Here is a 27258-nt window from a genome sequence, read left to right on the forward strand (position 1 = left end):
ACAGGGAAGATGCTGAACTCGGACATGGCGGCTACACTTAAAGCACACTTTAAAATAATCTATTTATATAAATGTATGTATATACACTAATAGAATCTCAAATTTAATTTCTTCAGAACAGATCATCTGAACGAAAGTATCCACATTAAAGACTATAATATGATGTTAAATGTTGCAGTTACAAATAAAATGTTGCAGTTACAAATAAAATATTAAACGTGGAGCACATACGGCTATGTGGAGAGTCCTAAAGACTGAACCTGATAATCGATGATAGTTACAAAATCAAATCTGCCAGCACCCTGCAGTTTTTCTTTTGTCTTTCTCTTCCTCTGGCTCTTTATTCTGCCTACATTTCAAGAGATTTCCGTAATGCTACAAGAAAAAAAAAAAATCCCAGTTATCTTACATGACTGTGGGCAAGAAAATGATTAAGATGAAGTCATCTCTCTCTCAGACTGTGTGGAAACCTAGCGGAGGGTCCAGCTTCGGTTGGCGGATGCCAGTAGAATTTTAAAGGCTGAGAATTTTGCTCTTTGAAAATACAGCTTTAATGCTTTGCCAGAAATGACACCCAAATAAAAACTTATTTTTGCAAATGATAGTTATTTGCAAGTGTACTGGCGAAATACATTTGGTGTCTGTAGAGGCGGCTTCTTACAACTTTCTGGACTGCATAGAAAACTTTTGGATTCTTAGCCTCCTGAAAAAGTAGCAAAGAAAACTGAAGTATATTATTAGTTAAAAAAAAAAAAGTATAAAATGGGCAGTGACTTTCATCAAAGAAATAATGAATACCAAGTAAATTTTACAAATGATTGATTTTATTGTGGTAGTGAGAACACGCAGGTCAGGAAAATAGAATTGTGCCATCAAAAACTTAGTGGGAGCTAAATTGATGAAAAGTAGCTTTGATTTTTTAGGATGCCAGTAATTTATTGAATGGCTTTCACCTTTTAAGAACCATACAAAGAGAGATTTACTCCTAATTGTGTAGATTGACATTAAGTGATATCTCTCTTCTTTAATATTTTTCAAAAACAAAATGAATTTTCAGGTATTTTTCTGCCTGACAGTGAAAGTCTCCCCAACTACATGCTATGTTTACTTTGGATTTTTTTTTCTCCTTATTTGTTGTGTAAACGGGTGTGGATGTATTAAACTAGAGAGCATCTAGATGTAAATTGCTAAGAAAGACCAAAATGGCATGAAAACCAGCTGTTAGACACCTAAATTTAGGGGCTGCTACCACATGCATTTCCAAGATTATGATCTTTTGAATGTCTGCCTTCAAAATTCAAGGAATCCTGCATGCCTTTTCTTCCCGAACTATTCTTTGTTCCTAGAAGAAGAGCACCACATTTTTTTCTTGGATACCCAAATGTTTGGGAAAATAAGGAGGAGCAGCACCTTTTTTTTGTTTTTTTCGCAGTTTTAGACAGTAGTTGATAGATCACAAAGGATTTATCTAATTTCTTTGTCATCCTCTTAGGAAAATTGGTGGCACACTCATAGGGATGATTGAAGAGAGCTTGATGCTGACTATCTGATGGTGGGCAGTGTGTTGAGAAGCAACAGGATGGAGAACTACCCAGGGTCTGCCCACAACGGGAAAATATTAGCACCTCTAAACATGATAGGGCGAAGAGAGGGAGCTTTTACACTGGAATCCAGTGAGAGCAGCAGAACAGAAGCCTTGCAGCAAAGTTGGGACCTCAGGTGGAAGTTTGCAGCCCAATTCAAATGTCTTGAAATAGCCTGCCTTCATGCTTTCCAATCCCCTTCTGTTGCGTCCCTTTGGCCAGGTGTATTCAAAAGATGGGGCTTCCTGTTGGCTCAGTCGGTAAAGAATCTGCCTCCAGTGCAGGAGACATGGGTTTGATCCCGGGTCAGGAAGAGTTCCTGGAGAAGGGAATGGCAATTCTCTTCTAGTCAATTCCAGTATTCTTGCCTGGGAGATTGCATGGACAGAGGAGCTTGGCAGGCTACAGTCAATGGGGTCACAAAAAGATGGACACAAGTGAGCAGCTAAACCACCACCACAATCAGAAGATAGAGAAGCAGATCACTCAGGTCTTGGTGGATAAAATCCTTAGATATCAACCTAAAGGTACACAGGCCACAGAAGAGAAATGTCAAGAGTTTTTTTTAACCTTTGTCTCTTGCTAACTATGATTTAACTTCTCTGTAGTGTAGTTTCCTAAAAATTAAAGTGAGTCAAGAAACATAAAGTACTTAAAACAGTGTCTGGCTCAGTAAGTATTGTTGTTTTTGTCTTCTATCAATGTAGGTACAATTCTGTTGTGGGTATTCACCATCAAAAAATAATCTCTGTCTTATGTTGCCTGTTTATTTGTGTTTTACTAGTAATATTGCTGTAGGAAGTGTTACTTGCCTGAAAGATTATTTTGAATAATCCTCAACTATCCTTAGAATTGTACATCCATCGCATGCCATTTTCCTGAAATGCAGAGTGAGTTTTAAATCAAGCTTTATGAGAAACTCAAGTTGCCTTCACTTAATAACCCCTAAGATTCCCATTCCATTGCCTTTTTTGACTGGATATCTCCTAACCTTTCTCAAATGTCTTCTACACTTCTCCATCAAACACTTGTTTTCAAGAGGAAGGTACAAAGAGGTATTTAGTCAAGAGGGAACAGAACTTAAACCAAAAGGTTTTTTAAATATGACAATGAAATGTCAGTTGTCTGTTGCCATTGTTAACTAGGAAGTTGGACAGAACATTTTTCTGCTGAGTTATAAAGTTCATTGCTGAGAGAATTTACATATTGTTAATATTAGATTAACAATATGTAATAATATTGTAATTATAATATTTCAATTATAATATTGTAAATATGTAATATTAACAATATGTTAATATTGTTAATAAGCCCATTGTTACTTTGAGTGGTTCCATTAGGAGACCCTCATGAATGACAAATATGCAAATACTTTAAAAAAAACCCCATAAAACTGTATTATATCTCACATTAAATACAAAAGGACAGTTTTATAATAGTGGTAAGTTCTTTTTTCAAAGCAAATATTTATTTGTTTGTGAATTTACTTATATTTAATAAATTGTTGAGAAGTACTGCTTAGGTTGAGGCAATAGAGTGCAAAACTCCCCCCAAGTTGTAAGTTGTGGGGGATTAGCTAGTTTCATTCTATGCAGCTTACTCACCTCTTCTAGGCCTGCAGTTTAATGTGGGGAAATTCAGATATATATTTCAGAGAAATTTTATATTGTTATATATGATGGTCTGTGGCAGTTGCTTTTGAATAAATAGTGAAATCAGATACTGTATTAAAATTCTAAATGTCCAGAGCTAAGTCTTTCAAAATTCTTAGACTAACAGCAGTTTAATTCCTAAAATGAGAGTTTCAAAGGACTAGTGATTGTTTCTCTTCTAGACCATGGAAGGGCAGAGAGCAGGTACATGGAGAAGAACAAAACATTAAATGTTCAGTCATACACAGAGGTGACAAGAAAGGGCTGACTGCATCAGCTATTTCGTTCCTCTTGGCTATCAGGGTAGGCTTGATTTGTCAGTCTTCTTACTGACTTATAATCTATAATGTTTCAACAGGTGATTAGAATGATCAAGACACTGGAAGGGACCCGAGCCACCACCCAGTTCAATGAGTGCATTTTTTGATGAGAGAGTGCACCCAGTGAAGTGAAGTAATGTCTGTCAGTTCAGCCAAGTAGTGCCAGCTGAACTTCCATATCCTGACTTCATTCAGCCTAGTGCCCTTAAAAGGAAAATCTCCTATCCTATTTTGAAACCTTAAGTTTTTAGTTTTCCCAATAAAAGTAAGTTACAGCATCATTTGAAATGTTGGCTACTGCTTTTGAGCTAATAAAAGTGTATTTGACAAAATGCTTTACCTGGGTGTAAGCTACCTCTCTCTGAATCTGGATTTATGATTACCTTGGTTGTTTTTTTACTGTTTTATGAATATGAACACTGTTATTCTTTTTTAGCTTCTTTCTTAGTTTTATGATGGCATAGTTCTTGCTATGGGTTACCATTATCCCTGTATATTTTTGATACCTCATACAATGAACCATAGCATTTTAAAGTTTAATATCTGGTAGTGTGCTGATGGACTTTGTTATATGATGTTTATAAGTAATAGGTATTTATGTAAATGGAATCATATTTTGGATAGCCATTTGTGAACTGAAGACTCTGTTTCCTGTTTTAAAATGTTTAATGTGCTACTAATAGATTTTGTTTAGTTGGACTTTACCTATATTTGCATTTTGTATTGAAAGTCATAAATAACTACAGGTAGACACCACACAACTTTCCCTTGTCTCACGTCTTAAATCTAACTCCATTTAAAAATAAGTATTGATCTTATTTTTTAATTGAATACAATCTTTTTTCCCAGAATATGCTAACGAATGTTAATAATTGGCCATTTTTTGCCTTTGCTAAGCAGGCATACCTTCCCTGTTTCTCCTCCAGTTCTGCCGACACTCGTCTGCCCCACAGTCTGTAAACACCAGACCCATCTGCTCATCCCCAATGCAGAGAACCACATAACCTCTGGAACACTCTAACACTGAACTCTAATAGTAATTCCAGATCCTTAATTCTTGTTGCTGCTGCTGCTGCTAAGTCGCTTCAGTCGTGTCCGACTCTGTGCGACCCCATAGACGGCAGCCCACCAGGCTCCCCCGTCCCTGGGATTCTCCAGGCAAGAGCACTGGAGTGGGTTGCCATTCTTACTAGACCCTCAAAAACAAAATTAAAATACACAGTTAGTTCTTCCAAGAATTTTTTTTTTACCCTCTTTTATCTACATATAACTCTGTTGCCAAAATAAAATAAATAATTACTCTTCTACCTAGTTTGATGATTTTCCACTCCTTTTCCAGCAGACTTAACTTCAAAACTCAGTCATGTTGCTTTTTCCTGCACAGCTAAGCCCAAATCCACTCTATTGCTTACCATTCCTTATTTTCTATATTTTCTTCGTATTCCTACTTCGATGTTTCTTGCACTTAATTTTGTTTTCCCCCAAGGATTTCTGATGTAGCTCTCTGTTGTCAATGTATTTACTTCTGTTCATTCTTCCCTAATGAAATCCTTTATTCAACATATAATAATACTTGGACTTTGTCATTTGTCTTCTTGAAATTCTGCATTAAACTGAAAGTATTCTGTACTTACAGTACGAATGTTTAATTATAGGCTTTGATGAGTATGCATGGAGTGGCTAATAGTTGCCGATGATACAACACTAGATTTTACTTGTGCTGCTTCTTGTGTGCAGTCACGTTTTGTTTAATATCATCTATATCTAATATAAATTATATATTACAAACAATTAAACGTCTAACATAATCTCATACATATAATATATACATAATCGGATAGATACACTTATATCAGTTTTTTTCTGTCAAAGTCATCTTTCATTTAATCTTTGAAATACAGTGTGAAATGTTAGTTTAAGACTATCTTCTGATAATTCCTAATGTGAGTACCTAAATACATATAGTTTCATTCAAGAACCTTTCCCACAAGATTTTCTGCATCTTCTATTTGTTAAGAAATGCTAATATTACTTACCATCCAATGTTTATTTTGTTTGCTTAGGATTTAGGGATATATGTTAATTGCATTCCATCTAACAGTCTCCCAACCCAATCATTTAAGGCTTTATTGACCGGCTGGGTCAATTGGTCTGATACTGATTTTGCTTTTGTTTCTTTAAAACCAGTATTTCCTCAATAAACTTGTTTATGTCTACCTCTTTTTAATAGTTTATTATTTTGAGAAAATTGTATAATCACATATAGTTATAAGAAATAATAAACAAGGATCTCAATGTGCTTTACTTAGTTTTCCCCAGGGTTAATATTATAATACAAAAATATAACCAGAAATTGATCTTGATAAAATTTGCTAATCTTACTCGAATTTCACTAGTTTTGTTGTACTCCTGTGTATATCTATGCATGTGTGTGTGTAATTAGCTCTGTGCTGCCTGCCAGATTGATTTTTATTTTGATCCTGTAGCCTATAACATCTTTTTCCTATATATATATTTATTATTTTCATTAAAAAACAGCTTGTGACAACTTCCCAGGTCAATACTACTCTAAGTTAATCATTGCACTTCTCTTACCACATTAATGTCTGTATACTGCATAACAACACAGTTAAATTTTGCCTCATGGTTCTCTTTGCTGTTCCTATTCCGCATGTCTCTAGTCTGTGATTTGCATTACATGTATTCACAAAGAAAAAGTCTGCCTTCTTTATCTTTTAATGTGGCATTTTGCATTAGGATAGGTGCACAGAAGTGCTTGGTAAATCCCATTTGGGGCATAGAAAATGCTTCATTAATGTTGAATGAATTGTCTATATCAGGGGTTTTCTGAAATTCTCGGTTCCAGGATTCTAGTAGTTGGCAAATTCAGAAGATTGTTGGCCAATCCATAAGGGAGTTGAATGAATATTGGCCAATCCATAAGGGAGTTGAATGAATATTGACTTTAAGTAGTTGTCTGTATTTGTTTCTGAATGACTTTTATGGATGCTGTCTAAAGTGAAATACCTTTGATGACATGGCATATATTTGCCATTTGTCAACTGATGAGGCATAGAAACATACATTTGTAAGAAACTTTATAAATCATCAAAAATTGTCCACCTTTTAAGAGGTAAGATGCATTTATTTTTGATAATTCAGTGATTATTAAGCCAATTTCCTGTCAACTAATATATAGGAATGTCTCATTCCATTATTTGGGAGTAAGATGTGAGATTCTCTGAACATTCTGTGCAGCTATTCTATGAATTGTTGAGCTTTTGCACATTACATACAGCCAAGTAATCATAGTACTTAAAATATCGTTTAACAAAGCCAAAAAAATTATATTGAACTTGAAATTATCAGGCAGCCGGGGAAAATATGGAGTATTAATCTGTATTGTAGTATTGAATAGTGGCACAGATAGTTGGTGATTTGAAAAAGAAGATAGATTATTTTCTAATTTTTCAAGTAGACTGAATTTTAAAAAAGAAATGTAAGGTCCCTTTTCTGAGCACCCTGATATAGTGACACTGATTCAATCTATGATGCCTCAGTCTGTATCATTCTGCTTTGAGTATAACTAACTGGCCAAGCAGATCACACAATGGTATGTGATTAGAGAATCTGGATCCAAGACACTGACGAGTGACCACACATGAGGTGGCCTGGCTATTAAGGAAAAGAACAGTGACAGAGGAGTGGGAAAGCTAAATAAAAATCATCTCACTTGTTTTGAGTTTAGTCATGCATCACATGAACTGTCTCATGAAAAGAAAGTTTGCAACAAGACTACTTGTCCAAGGAAATTAGCATTTATTTCTATAAAAAAGTAAAATTAATCCATACTGCAAAACATTTTAATAATTGTTTAAGAATCTATTATCCATGACTCTGACACTGATTCTATTTTAATAATTCCTTCAACTCATAAAGAAAAATAACTCTCAGATTTTACATGCTTCTGGACCTTTTTGATAACTTGGTATCATAAGGTTAATTTAGGGTTTCCCAGGTGGCACGATTGGTAAAGAACCAACCTACCAGTGCAGGAGATGTAAGAGACAGGGTTTGATCCTTGGCTTGGGAAGATCCCCTACAGGACGGCATGACAACCCACTCCAGTATTCTTACCTGGAGAATCCCATGGACAGAGAAACCTGGTGGGCTACAGTCCATAGGGTCGCAAAGAGTTGGACATGACTGAAGGAACTTAGCACACACACATGCATAAGGTTAATTTATTCAGACCAGTAACTCTCAACACTAATATATTGGAATGGTCTGGGAACTCTCAAAAAATTCTAATACTTCATAGATTATGATTATGTGACTCTAGAGTAGATCTGGAATTTAAAAAAATTTATAATAGAAAATCATAATATAAAAGAGTAGAGATAATAATATAACGAACACTCAGGTGCCCATCATGTTCAATATATGTCAACGCATGACACATCTTAACTCATTTATGCCATTCTACTCCTCCCTTGCCTTGTCCCAATTACTTTGAAACAAATCTCAGGTAGCTTGTTATTTCATCTGAACACTGATACTTTTAAAAAGCTCTCAAGTTGATTCTAACATATAGCCAAGACTGAGAACTACCAATAGAACATTCTTGTTTCTAGGTTGAAAATTTATGAGAGGCAGAGACTCTGTATTCTAAATCTTATCCTTTCCTTCACATGGAGAGCTTTTTTAGACATGGTCGCTCAATAAAATATTACAAAATTACTAGAAATGCCCATTTCTGTGTTTATCACCAATAATCATATTAGTCTCCTGTGCTGTGTAGTATGGTAGTACTAGCCATATAAGACTATTTAAATTTTGATTAATTAAAATTAATTAAATTTAAAAACCAGTTCCTTTGTATTAGTAAACACATTCCAAATACTCACTAGTCATATGTGGACGCTGGCTAACGTATTGAACAGTGCAGATAGAGAACATTTTGATCTGTTAAAAAGTCTAATTGAGCAGTGCATCTAGACAGCTTTACTACTCTGTTCAGCTACTGAAAGAGTAATCAATTGTTCAGTGGTAAATTAAAATGAAGTAAATGAAGAATTAAAAAAGCAAATGACAACATATGATGAATGTAAATGTAAAAAATAATAGAATTTTGGAAGTGGGAAGACAAACAATGAAAGCATATTAAAAAATGTAAGGTCAACTAGGGAGATTCTTCAGAAGGCCTCTTGAGGAATAGGGAGGAGAACATTTTTCTGGGAAAGGGTGGGGAACATGCCAGGAATTAGGCTAGATTTTCCAGGGAGAAAGTATGAAAACTTAATAGAATCAGACAGTGGCAATTAATGAGAAAGAGTTACTGACTTTCAAAGCCTCTCACAAGATCTGATCTTTTACAGTCCCTGGTATGAATTCCAGAATTTCAAGTCAGGTAGCTGACAAACTGAAAGAGCACATTAGACAAGACTTTTTGGGGGAAGAAAATGAGGATAAAGTATTCATCTTGGCATTTGAAAAGAGCAAATGCAAGGAAAACTGAAGTATAAGGAGACTCACAGCTGTCCTGTGAACCATCTGGGTCTGCTTGGCCGCAGCCATACATCACACGATGAAGCTGCCAACCGCAGAGTTCTGAATATGTGGAAAGCAGGACTAGTCATCAGAGGATTCATTTTTAACAGAGATTAATTAGTAACTAATTGATACTTGAACTGCTAGTGATCTGTGGGAGAAAAGGCAATATTAACACTACATATTAAGCCAAGATACCGCGGGATACTTTCACGTTAGAATTTATGAGTTGAGAGTGTATGCTCATGTAGGAAAGTATAGAAAAACATTAACAATTGTGTTCAGACCATCTTAGAAACGCAAAAAAAAAAAAAAAAAAAAACACATTACAGTACTGGGCCAAGCATATGTAAGTGTCCAGGCAACTCTCATTGTTTTTTGAGAGGTTTTGGAACAGAATCAGGCCAGACCAAATGTAATTTGTAATAAAGTTTTATTGGCAGTGTAGAAGACGAGTAAGGAAAACATTTTAGTAATTTTCAGTGAGTGAAATTTATGAGTTTACTTTTATATTGAAAATTTGCTCATAAGATGTTGGTGGCCATTGGTGTGTAAATGTGTGGATGTGGTAATCTCTATTACTAATAGCAATTTTTTTTTTTTTTACTTTTTTCCCCAGTTTAAAAAACAGTGTGCTTTTACCATGGACACAGTAATGATGGGTTATATTTTTTATAAAGACCAGTTAGAATAAATAGTCTGCACAGGCAAAGTATCTCTTTTTTTTTTAATAAAACATCTTTAATTAAAGTATGACAGTTGAATGCAATAAGGTAGTTGAATGGATGTTAGTACACAGTATATATAGGTGAAATCCAAGTTGGATGGTTTTACCTTGAAAACTCAGGTTGTGAGAAAGTCAAAATAAACCTATAGAAAATTTAAATATGTTATTCAAAGTGGGTGGAATAAAGAGGTTCCACAATTTAACTGTTTCCTAAAGAGGTGCTGAATGAGAGAGAGACTGCTTTATACAAGAGTCGCAGGCAGAAAAAGGGATTTAATTCACAAGATAGTTGTGCCTCAGTTCTGTGTCTCATATCTGTCTCAGTTCAGTTCAGTTCAGTAGCTCAGTCATGTCCCACTCTTTGTGACCCCATGAATCTCAGCACACCAGGCCACCCTGTCCATCACCAACTCCCAGAGTTTACCCAAACTCACGTCCATCGAGTCGGTGATGCCATCCAGCCATCTCATCCTCTGTTGTCCCCTTCCCTCCTGCCCCTAATCCCTCCTAGTATCAGAGTCTTTTCCAATGAGTCAACTCTTTGCATGAGGTGGCCAAAATATTGGAGTTTCAGCTTCAGCATCAGTCCTTTCAATGAACACCCAGGACTGATCTCCTTTAGAATGGACTGGTTGGATCGCCTTGCAGTCCAAGGGACTCTCAAGAGTCTTCTCCAACATCACAGTTCAAAAGCATCAATTCTTCGGCGCTCAGCTTTCTTCACAGTCCAACTCTCACATCCATACATGACCACTGGAAAACCATAGCCTTGACTAGACGGACCTTTGCTGGTAAAGTAATGTCTCTGCTTTTCTTCCTTTTTTTTTTTTAATATGCTATCTAGGTTGGTCATAACTTTCCTTTCCAGGAGTAAGCGTCTTTTAATTTCATGGCTGCAATCATCATCTGCAGTGATTTTGGAGCCCCAAAAAATAAAGTCTGACACTGTTTCCACTGTTTCCCCATCTATTTCCCATGAAGTGATGGGACTGGATGCCGTGATATTCATTTTCTGAATGTTGAACTTCAAGTCAACTTTTTCGCTCTCCTCTTTCACTTTCATCAAGAGCCTTTTTAGTTCCCCTTCACTTTCTGTCATAAGGATGGTGTCATCTGCATATCTGAGGTTATTGATATTTCTCCCAGCAATCTTGATTCCAGCTTGTGTTTCTTCCAGTCCAGCGTTTCTCATGATGTACTCTGCATATAAGTTAAATAAGCAGGGTGACAATATACAGCCTTGACGTACTCCTTTTCCTATTTGGAACCAGTCTGTTGTTCCATATCCAGTTCTAACTGTTGCTTCCTGACCTTCATATAGGTTTCTCAAGAGGCAGGTCAGGTGGTTTGGTATTCCCATCTCTTTCAGAATTTTCCACAGTTTATTGTGATCAGACATAAATACTCTCATATTTTCTCTACTCTTATAATACGAAAAGCAAAATGCAAAAAATTCTCATTTTACCTTTTCTAATACAATTCATTTTCGACTGCCTGTTAAGGAAGCTGTATTAGTATTTTAGATAAAGCTGAATTCCTTTAAAAAAAAAATGACCCAGAGGATGACTGAATAAATGGTGGTGGTGTTGTTTAGTCACTAAGTCATGTCCTATTTTTTTGCCACCCCATGAACTGTAGCCTGCCAGGTTCCTCTGTCCATGGGATTCTCCAGGCAAGAATACTAGAGTGAGTTGCTATTTTCACCTCCAGGGGGTCTTCCTGACTCAGGGATAAAACCTGGTTCTCCTGCGTTGGCAGGCAGATTCTTTACTGCAGAGCCACCAGGGACCCCAAAAGGGTGAGATGCATCCCTGGATGGGCTCGAACCACCAATTTTTCAGTTAACAGCTGAACATGATAACCGATTGCACCACAGAGACACAAAATAAATGGTAATTAGTATCACATTATAGCCTATCCTCCCCCTGGTCCCAGAAATACACAGGACACACACAATACCTTAGGTATTTCAGTAGCCTCATAATTCACAAACTCAGACATAATTCGCTAAATGGGTACTCTGTGCTAGGGACTTAGTTCTGTGCTGTGGGTACAGTAAGATGAATAGAACACCTTGAGGTTTCTGGAAGGGTCCACAACATAGCATGGAAGGCAAAGACGGAAACAACCAGATGCAACAATATGATAGAAGAAATATTGGTGTAGCAAAGATGATGAAAATATGTGGAGAAGTCCAAGAAGATTTCAGAAAATGTATGAACCTCCCTGTTCCTCTCCCTTCTTACTTCTGCTTTCTGAAGTTATGAGCCCATGAAAATCTATTAAACAATGACCTGGATCAAGTCATCCTGGGAGAAAAATATGAATAATGATCTATGAAATGCAAAGCAGGTTTTGGGCCCCTGAGATCATGCACAAAATCTGCCCCTAGGGCATTCTTAACCAAATCCTTAATTTTTATGATTCAAGGATGCCTTTGTTTTATGCACCAAGAGGTAGTAATTGATTGTAGATAGCTAAATTTTATAATTCAAAAATTTTATTCCCAGGACATTGTTTGATAAAATCACAGTGAAAGGTGAAAGATTTTGCTAGCTGGCTAACTATATATTTGGGAGTATATTTGGCAGGATATTAATGTTATCTTAATAAGGCAAGAAAGGATTAAGTCCATGAAGGGCATTGTGGAGTACATTTTTAGGCAGGACTGTGATACTGTTGCTGCTGCTGCTGCTAAGTCGCTTCAGTCGGGTCCGACTCTGTGCGACCCCATAGACGGCAGCCCACCAGGCTCCCCAGTCCCTGGGATTCTCCAGGCAAGAACACTGGAGTGGATTGTTAGCTGTCCCATATTTCAAAGGCTCACTTTAGTAGAATATTGTGAACATGTGAAATGACTTTTAGTCTTTCCTTGGTTTTCCTTCTTTGGCTTTCTTGGCATTTCTCTCCATCTTTATCTTGAAAGCTCTTAAGACCTCCCTGTAGACCATATTCAAGTAACTTCACAGAATGTTAGACTTGGAAGGGATTATAGAAATTATCAAAATCATCCTTTCAGTCTTGTTGTTGTTTGGTTGCTTAATTGTGTCTGACTCTCTGTGACCCCATGGACTGCAGCACGCCAGGCTTCCCTATCCTCCACCATCACTCAGAGTTTGTTCAAACTCATGTTCATTGAGTCGATGATGCCATCCAACCATCTCATCCTCTGTTGTCACCTTCTTCTCCTGCCCTTAACCTTTCCCAGCATTGGGGTCCTTTCCAAAGAGTCAGCTCTTTGCATCAAGTGGCCAAAGTATTGTTGTTTCAGCTTCAGCATCAGTCCTTTCATTGAATATTTAGGGTTGATTTCCTTTAAGATTGACTGGTTTGATCTCCTTGCTGTCCAAGAGACTCTCCAGTGTCTCCTCCAGCACAAAGTTTGAAAGCTGACTCTCACATCCATACATGACGACTGGAAAAGCCAGAGCTTTGACTCTACAGACCTTTGTGAGCAAAGATGAGAAAATTGAGGTTCAGAAAGTGGCATCGCTAAAATAACGTATGTAGAGCTGGGGCTAACAACTTCCAACTCAGTAACTTTTTCTTATTGCTATAATCTTCTCCAGACTGGCAATATTATCATTTAATTACCACTGTCTATTTTTGTTTTGACTAAATACTATGTGCTAGTTAGCTGATTTCTTTTACTTGAATCTAGAAGGGATAGAATTTCCATCAATGGGATCCCAGTATCTGCCTTACTTGACATTTATTTCCTGGTAAAATTGGTCATTCATGGAAGAGGAACAATTTGGGCCATTCTGAAGTTGATGCCTATACTTCATATTTACCCTGAAAATTTAAACATTAATATATATTTTATCAGTGGTTAATGTAAGAATTAAATCTATAGTGTTGTTATGCTTGAATTGACTTCCTGATCTAGAATTTGAGGGTTTCCCAGTGTTTCAAGCAGAGAAAGCAATGGACCCCACTCCAGTACTCTTGCCTGGAAAATCCCATGGACGGAGGAGCCTGGTAGGCTGCAGTCCATGGGGTCGCTAAGAGTCGGGCATGACTGAGCGACTTCACTTTCAGTTTTCACTTGCATGCATTGGAGAAGGAAATGGCAACCTACTCCAGTGTTCTTGCCTGGAGAATCCCAGGGACAGAGGAGCCTAGCGGGCTGCTATCTATGGGGTCACACAGAGTCAGACACGACTGAAGCGACTTAGCAGCAGCAGCAGCAGTGTTTCAAGTGCTCTTTCTCAGTTCCAGGCATCTTATTTGAATCCTTTTATTTTATCACATTTTGCTTTAATATTCCTTTAGTTATCTTCCAAAACATATTCAGTGTTACCAATTCATCAGGGTGCTTTTTTCCCTCTTAGTTTAGGGTAATAGCTTTCTTTGCTCATTTTCTTTTCTTTAAGTTATTCTGGAAATGTATGTGGAAGAAGTCACATCAGTTCACAAATTTGACTATTATTGAATCACATGGGTTTGATTTGCCAAAATGTATGACATTGTCTTCAGCATTCAGAGTGTACTTAGAAGAAATCCTGAACTGTAAGAAAAGGATTTTTTGTGTGTGATGTCCACTTAACTAATAAATCTGTCATCACTGACTGGTCTCCATTTCCTCTGAAATAAACAAATCACTATTAAGTTCTTTGAAGCAGGAGACTGCCAGGAAACACGAAAGTCACTTTTGCTTCATCCTCCAAGATAAAGTATTTAATTTAATAAGTGGAATGAGATGCAACAGAAGGAGCCATGGGGTCTTCACACCTGCTAGAAAGTCCAGCGGGTCTCCACAGAGCAGGAATTCAAACAAACTTCAGACCTGACGTTCAGCAGAAGTGCAGAGATGAAGCCAAGAATAAACTCTGGAAGGCCCTTGAAAACTTCATAAGTTGAAGCCTGAATTGTGGAATCCTAGGACATTAGAAGAGGAAAATTGAAGAATCTGGAGGTCCATGACCCTCAACTGAATTAGCCCTATTGTTATTTTTTCTTTAGACTATTTCATTTTCTCCTTTAAATCAAATGGCAATTGATCCTTGTGTAAGAATGTATATTAGAAAGTCAGGGTCTTGGTTAAAGATTAAACATCAAGCATCCATCACTGAGGGCTTTTCTGTTTGTTTGCTTGCTTATTTAATTTCAGAGAAATCCAGACCTGTATTTTATTCTTGTTTATCTCAGTCAAAATAAATGGGTTACTTTAAAGTAAATGCACATGTAGTCTAACAAGGAGATCACTAGTAAAATATGAAGTCTAGTGAGAGGCAGAACAAAAGAAGCAAAATTTTAGAGCTCCTTAGAGAGACCAAAAAGCAAATAAAATACAAAGGAGATAAGAAAACCCAAGTGTATTTACAGATTAAATTTAAAAGGGTTATACATTGCTATTTTCCTTAGATTTTGTGTTCATTATTTATAATCAAGAAATTTATTTGTCTCAGGAACAGCAATTTTCTCTCTTTTAAAAAACAGTATTTATGTATTTCTGCATAGGGTCTTCGTTGTATCACACTGATCTTTGCTGAGTGCTGCCGGGTCTTTCATTGCAGCAGGGGCTCTCTAGCTGTGGCACATGGGTTTAGTAGTTAGGATTTGGACTGTCGCCTGAGGCATGTGGGATATTAGATCTCCAACCGGGGATCAAACCCTCGTCCTCTGCATGGCAAAGTGAATGCATAACCACTGGACCACCAAGGAAGTCCCAGAAACAGCAAATTTCTCTTAATTTGTGTCATTTATATGTAGCTCTGTGAGCACAAATTGCTGTGGTTGATATTTGTTTTAGCAATTATAATACTGCAAGAGCAAAAAAGAAGAAGCAAGACATACTTGATCCAGATTACATTTTTTTGTTTGAACTAAAAACTTTATCTCAAGGTTGAGAAACCTCTTGACTCAGGTGATAGATACATAGGTAGATGCCTACATACATATAAATACATACACACGTAGATCTCAGATAGATAAGGGCCCAGCGTGTAACTGGGCATACGAAGACAGTGAGTTGCTTTGTGTGTGCCAGTAGCCCAGTGGCTGAAATTGTGCCATTGCTCAGGCTTCTCACTGCCTGCCTTCCAGTAATCTGTGACTAATTTACGGATGCCCACACTGTGCAGCTATTTATAATGGCTCTGCCTCCAGAAAACTTGCGCGTTTATTTTACCTTTTAGAAATAAATTTAGTGCTATGCCAATAAGGTATTTTTAAGGTTACTGTCGACATTATTCTTGACTGACATCAAACAGATTTGGCACCAAGATGAGAGTTCTTCTTTCATTTCATTGTTTCTAAAATTGAATCTTTCTACCTATCACCTTATTATCAATAAACTTAAAATTACATTGGTTTTCAGAGAGTCCTGATACTTTTAAACAAAATACAGTTTCTAGCTATGAAAGAGTGCCATACCACTATGCTCTGTGCAACCTCAGTCATTGGGAATTGCAATAGGAAAGTTGATTTTCTATCCACAGGTTTAGCTTTGGTTATTTATAAATGTGGAAATGAACACTGCTTTAGTATATCCAAGGCTTGAGCAATTTATATTTCTCAATTATTTGATAAGAAGGTATAGAGGCCTTTTAATTCTAGGGCTTCTACTCCTGCAGTATTGATAATACCTTAGAAGATAATACCTTGACCTGCAGAAGGTGAAGAATTCATTGTCCATTAGGCTATTACTTTCTATTTATGGTAATCATTGATTGGTTTAATGGAACTGTGTTTTTATATTTTCATATGCAGGACATTAAATGATAAATCTCTTGGAGTCATTTCATTCTTTATAAATCTCAGGATGAAATATAAATAAATTACCAAAAATACTCAGTCCCTGCACTGTGTGGATATTAAAGAGGATGTGGAAAAATGTTGAAGGAATGGGGGCTTGCTCCAATTGTTTTAAGCCAAAAATATCAAAATTTGGCTTATAAAACTATGGAAACTAAAAGTCTGCTTATTCCTATAGGGAATTAATGCATTACTCAACCTTGAAAAATTATATTGCCTGGCAACTACAAAATATGTTTAATTTCCAATCCTATCTTTACTCCTTTATTTAGAATCCAGTATCATTCTCCAGTTCTATTCTGCTGACAGTTAAACTCTCTTTGGAATATTGTACAGCTGATATTCCCCTCATGCTATAGGAACAAGCTAATATATCCACCTTATCGATTATAGAGTTGATTCAAGATTTCTTTCCATATCTGCTTAATTGCTTTTAATTTAAGAAACTGGAAAACTGAAGAACACTAAAAGTCAAGCCTTTCCTTAAGGAACAAGTATTATGTATTAATATGGGACTCTTTCATGAAGAACTCAAAGTTGCTAAATATAGAATTTTCTAAATAATAGTCTTTGGTTGACTTTATTTTTCCTTTTCAAAAATAATCCAGAAGGCAAATAGCAGTAGTGGTGTTGATTTTCCGTTCCAGATTTCCTTAGTCAACACCAAAAAAAAGACTACTGAAGTTTAGTGTGGAGGAGCAGTCATGCTCTCCATTTTTATTCCAGGGTGTAAGGGCTGTTTTGCCTAAAATAAATATGAAATGGTTAACTATGCAAAATTCTAACTACAAGATTATTTGATTTTACCGCATTGAATGTGACTCTTTCCATTGCATAATGCTATCTCATGTTATATGATTAAATATAATTATGGTGGTAGTAGCATCTGTATCTGCTACCCCAGCCAGTCATTATCTGTTACTGTGAAATTTGTCAATTAGCTCAAGGGGATAGAGTGCTAATGATGCCAAAACCACAGGCTCAGGTTTTGTGACATTAGGTTCTTTTAGAGAACAACTTTTGTGGCTATAGAGCACCGCCCTAATCATTGGCAGCCATATAGTAAATGCGTTCTGTGTTACACCCGGAACCGTGTGTGTTTGCTCAGCTATAAATGGAAAACCCGTTCAAGGAAGCCACTTTGAAATGGTTGATCATATTTTTAGGATGATTGATTCATCTCCCTGAGTTGTTTAGTCGTTTGGTCATTTATAATGTGCATATTGAGTGCCTCCCATTGGCAAAGTGCTGTACTTTAAAAAAAAAAAAAAATGGGGCTTCCAAGGTGGCTCAGTGGTAAAGAATCTGCCTACCAGTGCAGGGGATTCAAGAGACAGTGGTTTGATCATTGGGTCAGAAAGATCCTGGAGAAGGAAATGGCAATCCACTCCAGTATTCTTGCCTGGGAAATCCTATGGACAGAGGAACTTGTTGGGCTATATCCATGGGGTCACAAAGAGTTGGATACAACTGAGCAATTGAGCACATGGTTGATTTTAAAGGGAAAAGTCTAAAGCCCAGGTCCCATATATATTATGTAGGTGCCTATTTGACTGAGTCAGTTTAATGAATGTGTTAATGTGCTCATCAATTAAGAGTGAAATGGAAATAATTTGAATATTCCTCTCTCAAAGCATGCTAATAGCTCCAGATCTCAGCTACAGATTATGAAAGTCTGATAAGGAAAGAAGATAAACCACTTACTATAGGAAAATCATTCCTGTATTAGTTAACAAAGACTATCAATTTTACATTCTGAGCAACTGCTTATATTTTCCTTAACCTAATTTCTTAGATTAAAAATGCTGTTTTTTTCACCTGTATCTAACAAGAATCCCTTTCCAGTTTACCGTAATGTTTCCTTACTCATTTTTTACATGCAAGTATGAACATTGATTTAAGTACTCTTCAGTGAGTACTGACAATGTATCAGGCACAGTGCAAGAACTTTAAAATGGGATTCAGTTCAGTTCAGTTCAGTTCAGTCACTCACTCGTGTCCGACTCTTTATGACCCCATGAACTGCAGCACACCAGGCCTCCCTGTCCATCACCAACTCCCGGAGTTCACTCAAACTCACGTCCATCGAGTCGGTGATGCCATCCAGCCATCTCATCCTCTGTTGTCCCCTTCTCTTCCTGCCCCCAATCCCTCCCAGCATCAGAGTCTTTTCCAATGAGTCAACTCTTCACATGAGGTGGCCAAAGTATTGGAGTTTCAGCTTTAGCATCAGTCCTTCCAGTGAACAACCGGGACTGATCTACTTTATTTATTTATTTTTTTTTTGTAATTTTAATTTTATTTTATTTTTAAACTTTACATAATTGTATTAGTTTTGCCAAATATCAAAATGAATCCATCACAGGTATACATGTGCTCCCCATCCTGAACCCTCCTCCCTCCTCCCTCCCCATACCATCCCTCTGGGTCGTCCCAGTGCACTAGCCCCAAGCATCCAGTATCGTGCATTGAACCTGGACTGGCATCTCATTTCATACATGATATTTTACATGTTTCAATGCCATTCTCCCAAATCTTCCCACCCTCTCCCTCTCCCACCGAGTCCATAAGACTGTTCATACATCAGCGTCACTTTTGCTGTCTCGTACACAGGGTTATTGTTATCATCTTTCTAAATTCCATATATATGCGTTAGTATACTGTATTGGTGTTTTTCCTTCTGGCTTACTTCACTCTGTATAATAGGCTCCAGTTTCATCCACCTCATTAGAACTGATCTACTTTAGGATGGACTGGTTGGATCTCCTTGCAGTCCAAGGGATTCTGAAGAGTCTTCTCCAACACCACAGTTCAAAAGCATCAATTCTTCGGCGCTCAGCCTTCTTCACAGTCCAACTCTCACATACATGACCACTGGAAAAACCATAGCTTGACTAGACGGATGTTTGTTGGCAAAGTAATGTCTCTGCTTTTCAATGCTAAAGGTTGGTCATAATTTTCCTTCCAAGGAGTAAGCGTCTTTTAATTTCATGGCTGCAGTCACCATCTGCAGTGATTTTGGAGCCCAAAAAAATAAAGTCTGACACTGTTTTCCACTGTTTCCCCATCTACTTCCCATGAAGTGATGGGACCGGATGCCATGATCTTAGTTTTCTGAATGTTGAGCTTTAAGCCAACTTTTTCACTCTCCTCTTTCACTTTCATCAAGAGGCTTTTTAGCTCCTCCTCACTTTCTGCCATAAGGGTCGTGTCATCTACATATCTGAGGTTATTGATATTTCTCCCGGGAATCTTGATTCCAGCTTGTGCTTCTTCCAGCGTTTCTCATGATGTACTCTGCATATAAGTTAAATAAGCAGGGTGACAATATACAGTCTTGACATACTCATTTTCCTCTTTGGAGGAATGTTGTTGTTCCATGTCTAGTTCTAACTGTTGCTTCCTGACCTGCATATAGGTTTCTCAAGAGGCAGGTCAGGTGGTCTGGTATTCACATCTCTTTCAGAATTTTCCACAGTTTATTGTGATCCACACAGTCAAAGGCTTTGGCATAGTCAATAAAGCAGAAATAGATGTTTTTCTGGAACTGTCTTGTTTTTTCCATGATCCAGCAGATGTTGGCAATTTGATCCCTGGTTCCTCTGCTTTTTCTAAAACCAGCTTGAACATCTGGAAGTTCACAGTTCACATATTGCTGAAGCCTGGCTTGGAGAATTTTGAGCATTACTTTACTAGTGTGTGAGATGAATGCAATTGTGTGGTAGTTTGAACATTCTTTGGTATTGCCTTTCTTTGGGATTGGAATGAAAACTGACATTTTCCAGTCCTGAGGCCACTGCTGAGTTTTCCAAATTTGCTGGCATATTGAATGCAGCACTTTTACAGCATCATCTTTCAGGATTTGGAATAGCTCAACTGGAATTCCATCACTTCCACTAGCTTTGTTCTTAGTGATGCTTTCTAAGGCCCACTTGACTTCACATTCCAGAATGTCTGGCTCTAGGTCAGTGATCACACCATCGTGATTATCTGGGTCATGAAGATCTTTTTTGTATAGTTCTTCTGTGTATTCTTGCCACCTCTTCTTAATATTTTCTGCTTCTGTTAGGTCCATACCATTTCTGTCCTATATTGAGCCCATCTTTGCATGAAATGTCCCCTTGGTATCTCTAATTTTCTTGAAGAGATGTCTAGTCTTTCCCAATCTGGTGTTTTCCTCTATTTCTTTATATTGATCTCTGAGGAAGGCTTTCTTATCTCTCCTTGCTATTCTTTGGAACTCTGCATTCAGATACTTATATCTTTCCTTTTCTCCTTTGCTTTTCGCTTCTCTTGTTTTCACAGCTATTTGTAAGGCCTCCTCAGACAGTCATTTTATTTTTCTGCATTTCTTTTCCATGGGAATGGTCTTGATCCCTGTTTCCTGTACAATGGGATTAGTTATTTTCAAACCAGGCTCATTTTTGTCCTCAAGGAATCAGTTGGCAGTACAGAGAGAAATATAGCTGTCACAACTTGAAGGAAGGTGAAATGTTATTGGTATCTGTTTAGCAGCTGAGGATACTACTAAACATCTCCCAATGCATAGGACAGTGCCCCCAACAAGGAATTGCCTTGTCCAAAGGTCACTAGTGCCTAAATTGAGAAATCCTTGGGGCAAAAGGGTAGGGCCAGAAGGATGAGGAGAATCTAAAGAATAAGGTCAGGTTCTTGCTCAAAAGGCACAGCCACCTAATCCTGCCCTGATTACAACCCTCAAATTAATATAATACACTTGTAGCCCACACTGTCTTGCCAATGTTTTTTCACCAGCATTGCAGCATTCTCCATGTGCTAGGCTTCAGTCCCAGAAGAGAATTGCTTTCCAAAGGGAAGGGTATTCTGTGCTCTTTTTTGTTTGTAAACTTTGGTTCTTGCTGTTTTCTTTGTCTGAAATACTCTTATTTCTACATCTACAGAAATTCCACTCATTCTTTAGGACTCAGCCTAGAAGTCACTTCCTCCTTCAAGTCATCCTTAACAAGCCTAGAAACAGTATTTACTTCCTTCCTCTCAATAGTCTCTTACCTTATTGTGCACCCTTTATTTTTGAATGAATTACTTGCATTAAAATTATGTATTAACCCATATCTCCTAACCTTAATGGCAGAGATTGAGCCATGAGCTTCAAGTGTACAGCATAGGGTCTGACACAGAGCTTCTATTTTAAGTATTTGATAAAAGAACACTTATTTTATTTGATAAAATAAATACCGGAATCAACTGTAGAAAGAGAACGAAGGACCTAAACTGCACAAAAGTTTTAAAAATAAATAATCTTGATTCGCTTTACTCTGAATTAAAAATTCTGAGTCTAGACATTATTCATACTTTGACAGCTAACATAAGTATGAAATCTGCATTCCACGCAGGAGAGTAAGAGTTCTTTTCCTTTTCTCCTACTACTAATCCCTATATTTGAAAATAAACATATGGAAATTGCTGGCAGAAAAGACGCAATGTTATGTTTCTATATCACTCACATTTTAAAATAACATTGCATACATAGTTTCTAAATAAGTTTATAGATTAAAAATAAATTTGGGGGCTTCTTTCCAGAAAGATACACTAGATGTACTTTTGTCTATTCATTCCATTAAGTACAGCTGAAAATACTGGACTCTGTAGATAAAAAGAAACCTTAGAAGATTCTGAAAGGTAGAGAAAGGAAGGTAGAATGGCAAGAGACTTTGACACCAAAAAATGACATGGTAATCAGGTCCCTGAGTTGGCATTTGCCTCCTGTGTCCCAGGTATGGAGTTGAAGAAGACAGCAATCTCAAAACACCAACAAACACAAACAAACAAAAAAGCTCTGACAAAAGTCTGGCAAAGGTTCAGAAAAGGGGTAACCTCACAGAGCAAAATACTTCAATACAGCAACTGCTGTACTCAAGCGAAAAGACTTTTGCTCTGTGAAAGCCCCTATTAAAAGGGTTGGCACTTAAAGAGGAGGTATTGATGAATTTCACCTCGTTGGATAAATCTACAGAGAATGATGGTGAATGAAACAGTTATCCCAAAGGTTATATATTGTATTATTTCAAGTATATAATATAGGCAGATTTATAGAAATAGAGGAGCTTTGTTGTTTAGTCACTAAGTCGTCGTCTCCAACTCTTTGCAACCTCCAACTCTCTCCAACTCTTTGCTAGAATGCAGCTTGTGAGGCTTCCCTGTCCTTTACCATCTCCTGGAGCTTGCTCAAACTCATGTCCATTGAGTTAGAGATGCCATCTAACCATCTCCTCCTCTGTCTCCCCCTTCTCCTCCTGCCCTCAGTCTTTCTCAGCATTAAGGTCTTTTTCAATAAGTCAGCTCTTCGCAGTAGGTGGCCAGATTAGTGGTTGCTAGAAATAAAGAGGGGGTGGAGCCCAGAGAGCATTGGGTGTGGCTGCAAAAGAGTAATATGCGAGATGGAAACATTCTGAATCTTGATTGTTTCAGTGCCAACATCCTGATTGTGATTCTGTGCTCTACTTTTGCAAGATTATCATTTGGTAAAACTGGGTAAAGAGTACGTGGAATTTCCTAGTGTTATTTATGCCTGAATGTTAATCAGTAATCTCAAAATTTTTAAGTTAATTTAATAAAACATCACAATGGCTTGGGAGTTCTTTAAGATATCTTATTATATTAAAAATATGTTTATTTAACTTTCTATAGAGGCCATGATACAGTTTATACTCACAGTATATATTTTCTTTTCCAAAGAGAAGTTGTCAGTGCTGCCTTCCAAATAAGAGCTAGTTCTTTTGGCTGAGGATAGAAGTTCTGCTTCCATGACTGGTGTTTACAAAGGATGTCACAACATAAGTTCCATGTTTTTATGCCACATACATTTTGTTGAAAATATTGTAAATTACTTAAGAGTATTTGGGGAACATGAGTAATTCCATAGGAGTTTTACAATGAATGGCAAGGTTCTAAAGAGCCATCCTAAGAATACCCGGTTACAACTAATTTCACCTACCACAGTTTCTTTTAAGCAGTTAAAAAGAGAGAGAGAGAGAGAAAAAAAAAAAACATAACTGCATTTGAAAACAAGTTTTCAGAAAAAAATCAAAAGAAAATGAGTCAGTTGCTGAGATGTTTCTATGTTCAAAGTGAAAGCCTAATATCCTATCGTCATACTTAAGAGTAAATGCACCCATGCATGCACACAGTCACTTAGTCGTGTCTGACTCTTGGCAACGGTTTGGACTATAGCCTACCAGGCTCCTGTACATGGGATTTCCCAGGCAAGAATACTGGAGTGGGTTGCCATTTCTACTTCCGGAGGATCTTCCTGACCCAGAGATTGAGACATCACACTATTAAACATAGTGTTTTGCAAGCTGTTTAGGTCCCTTGTTGGCAGAATCTAAGACTGAAAACCTGCTGAGTTTATCAGTGGATGGATTCTAGATCATTCCTTCTTCCCAAGATATGCTTGTTAATGTTGGGCTTATGTTGGGGCAGCAAAATTACCTAGTAATCATGTCAGTTTATTAATAATGTGGTTATCTGTAGTTGAAAACCTTGAGAATTTTGAAACTATTTGGCTTTGGAGTTTTTATATGGGAAAGGTTTAAGTCATTAAATGTTGCTCAGGTGTTTTTTTTTCCCTCCTTATTTTGCATTTCTTTCAGTAGGACCTCTTTTGATATGGCTCAAAATGGAGTATTTGGACAGGATTGTTTTGTACAATGGCTAAATGCACAGAATCTGGAGGAAGAATCATCAGGATTAAACCCTAGCTTTGGCCTTGTTGGCCATGTGACCTTGAATGTGTTATTGGAGCTCTCTGTGCCTCAGTTTCTTTGTTCTTGAAGGATTAATTAAATCAGTAAATGTAGGTACTTAGAATACAGCCTGGTACTTAATAAGCACAACTTAAGGGTAGCCATTACTATTATATCAACATCAAGAATGTGTAAAATTACATTATATTCTTAAAGAATTTCTCTTTTTTAGTGATTAGAAATGATATTGTATTGGAATTTTACCAGAGACAATAACTTACCATCGTTGATCACCAAATTCATGCTCAAATTAATTGATTGGTTTTTGTTCAATGTCTACCACACACTACCATTAATGGTGGTGTATTAAATCATCCCTGATTTTAATTGCTCTGAACAGGAGCATGAAGATTTTCACAGATGTGGGCTCAATCCCTGGGTCAGGAAGATCCCCTGGAGGAGGAAGCAGCAATCCACTCCAGTATCCTTGCCTGGAAAATCCTATGGATAGAGGAGCCTGCTGGGCTACAGTTCACATGGTTGCAAAGCATCAGACATGACTGAGCACACATGCATACACATACATAGAGGACATGTATGTCATATTTCATTTAGAAATACCAGAATTAGACATTCAGAACAAATCTTTTACTCCCATTGCTTTAAAACCATGAATGGCTTTCAGTAAGGGAAAACACTCAGCATGAAAATTGAAGTCTCTCACAGGCCCTGGTTTCAAATCCCTTCTTGCCTCACATACTCGTTTCCAGCACTTGGAGGTATTTGGTGTTCCTGGCACAGTCATCGTCCTCCTTCTCAGTCCTTTGTCCACTCTGATCGTAATGTAATTCTTGGTTTCTCTTTAGGCAGACTCTTCCCCATTTCCAAATCTGGCTCACCTCTGCCTTCTGCAGGTTCCCGCTTAACTAAAATCAAACAGACTGAATGCTTCTCTTCTCTTTTCAAATCACTGTGGAAATACCTATGCCCTACCCTCTTTAGTGTATTGTTTTATTTTTTTCAGAATGATTGATTTTGTATTTCATAGTTCATAACTACAATAAAGTACAAAGAAGAGTATAATTGGCATCCGTGGTTTTTTTTTTTTTCTCTCTCTCTCCCTCTCTCTCTCCACCCTCTGCAGCCCAACCCTCCCCAATGCTGTGAGCTTCTCAGGGGCAGGAAGAATTTTTACTCATTTTCGTGTTCTCTACTGTGCCCAGCACAGTTACTGGCACATAGGAAGCATTCAGCAAATGTCTTATGAATAATTGCATTCACAAGAGATGGACCTAGTTTAAAATGTTCTTGGGATAGAGTACTGAGATCAGTATCATTTGAACATATGGTCCCTACCTTGACAAAACAGGAACATAGTTTTATAGGCAGAGTAAAAGCAAATTCAGATACTTATCTAGTGTGTTAGGCTAATTGGTGGTTGTGGTAATCAGTGTGAAATGCCAAACCGGACTCAGGGTGTTATTTGCCTTCTCAGAGGAAAATTACACAAAGAGTGTGACTAGTGGGTTGTGTGGGATGAAGAAAAACCGGAATCACAATCCTTTAAGGATTTTGAACCTGGAATTGAGAAAACTGTTGTGTCACTGACAGTTTAGAAAGGATAGCTAGTTTAGTTTTGAAGATCTTAACAGGAAATCTGTTGACTCCTGTGTGCTTGCTAAGTTGCTTCAGTTGTGTCCCACTCTTTGCAACTCTATGGACTGTAGCCTGCCAGACTCCTCTGTCCATGGGATTCTCTAGGCAAGATTACTGGAGTGGGTTGCCATGCCCTCCTCCAGGGGATCTTCCCAACCCAGGGATCGAAACCAGGTCTCCCGCACTGCAGGCAGATTCTTTACTGTCTGAGCTGTCAGGGAAGCCCATAATCTCTATGGTGTTGTCTCAGTTTGAAAGCCTTTTCTTTTACTTTTCCATGACGTAGCTGGCTCTCTGCTGAACTAAAGCCTGCCCTGCGTTCCAGATGGCTCGTCGGCAGCGTGGTGCCCTGCTCTGTCTTTCCTTGTCCTGTGAGCCCATAAGCTGGGCACCTGTACTTCTGCTGTATCCCCTTCTTTCCCACTGGGATAGAACTTTCTTTGTTGTTTTTTCTTTCAAAAACACATTACTTACTCGGCCTGTCATTCAAGGCACCACATGTCCTCAACCTATTTTGGAGGGTGATTTTGTCATCTGGCCCACAGGTACTGTATACTCTGGGTACTTCCTGTAGTTTGTACTCACTGGTCAGCCTCTAACCTTACTTTTTACTCTTAATTTTCCTGTTACCTGGAAAGGTGTCTTCTGCCATCTCCCACTGTAGAAGCCCTGCTGTATTTTAAAATACTAGCATAAATATGATCTGTTCATGAAACTTTCATGATTCTTCAATTTCATGTGATTTTTTTTTCTTCTTTGATTAACCATGGGTGTTTGTATCTCTGTTCTTTGATGTTTTGAATCGTTTTTGAATTTTTAAAAATATCCCTTTTCTTAATATCTTCACCCAACACACACACACACACACACACACACACACACACACACACACACACACACAATAAGTGACTGATTCATTTTGAGTGTCTGATTTTGGTATTTATAGATGAAATATGACATATACTTCCTCTGTGTGTGTGTGTGTGCTTAGGTGCTCAGTAACTTAATGAAGTTACATGATATATTACTTACCATTTAGTACATCCTCAATAAATATTGAGTGGAATTTATATGGTGATTGGCAGCTTGAAGATGGAGAACTGTTAAGATATGAAAATTCATAATGGAAGATAGCAGATGAAGCATAGTCTTTTGGAGAATTCTTCGTTTTGGGAGGAGAGGATAAGGGGAACAGAGATGAGGAAGCCCAGACAGGGTGACTTGCTTTGGTTATTTAGGGAGTTGTCGGAGGGCCTCCCTAGAACCCAGGTCAGCTGAGGCTTAGCT

General features: G+C 37.6%; 1 protein-coding gene and 1 non-coding gene across 2 annotated transcripts in view; one reads left to right on the top strand and one right to left on the bottom strand.

The window, feature by feature from the left end:
- The window catches only part of MEOX2 (mesenchyme homeobox 2), a 76014-nt gene that overhangs the window by 7364 nt on the left and 41392 nt on the right, over nucleotides 1-27258 (top strand). The window lies entirely within an intron of this gene.
- Nucleotides 11639-11712, bottom strand: TRNAN-GUU. Its single transcript has one exon. It is a non-coding gene; the product is annotated as a tRNA-Asn (tRNA).

Source organism: Bos indicus x Bos taurus, chromosome 4, assembly GCF_003369695.1.
Source record: "Bos indicus x Bos taurus breed Angus x Brahman F1 hybrid chromosome 4, Bos_hybrid_MaternalHap_v2.0, whole genome shotgun sequence".
Classification (NCBI taxonomy): Eukaryota; Metazoa; Chordata; class Mammalia; order Artiodactyla; family Bovidae; genus Bos; species Bos indicus x Bos taurus.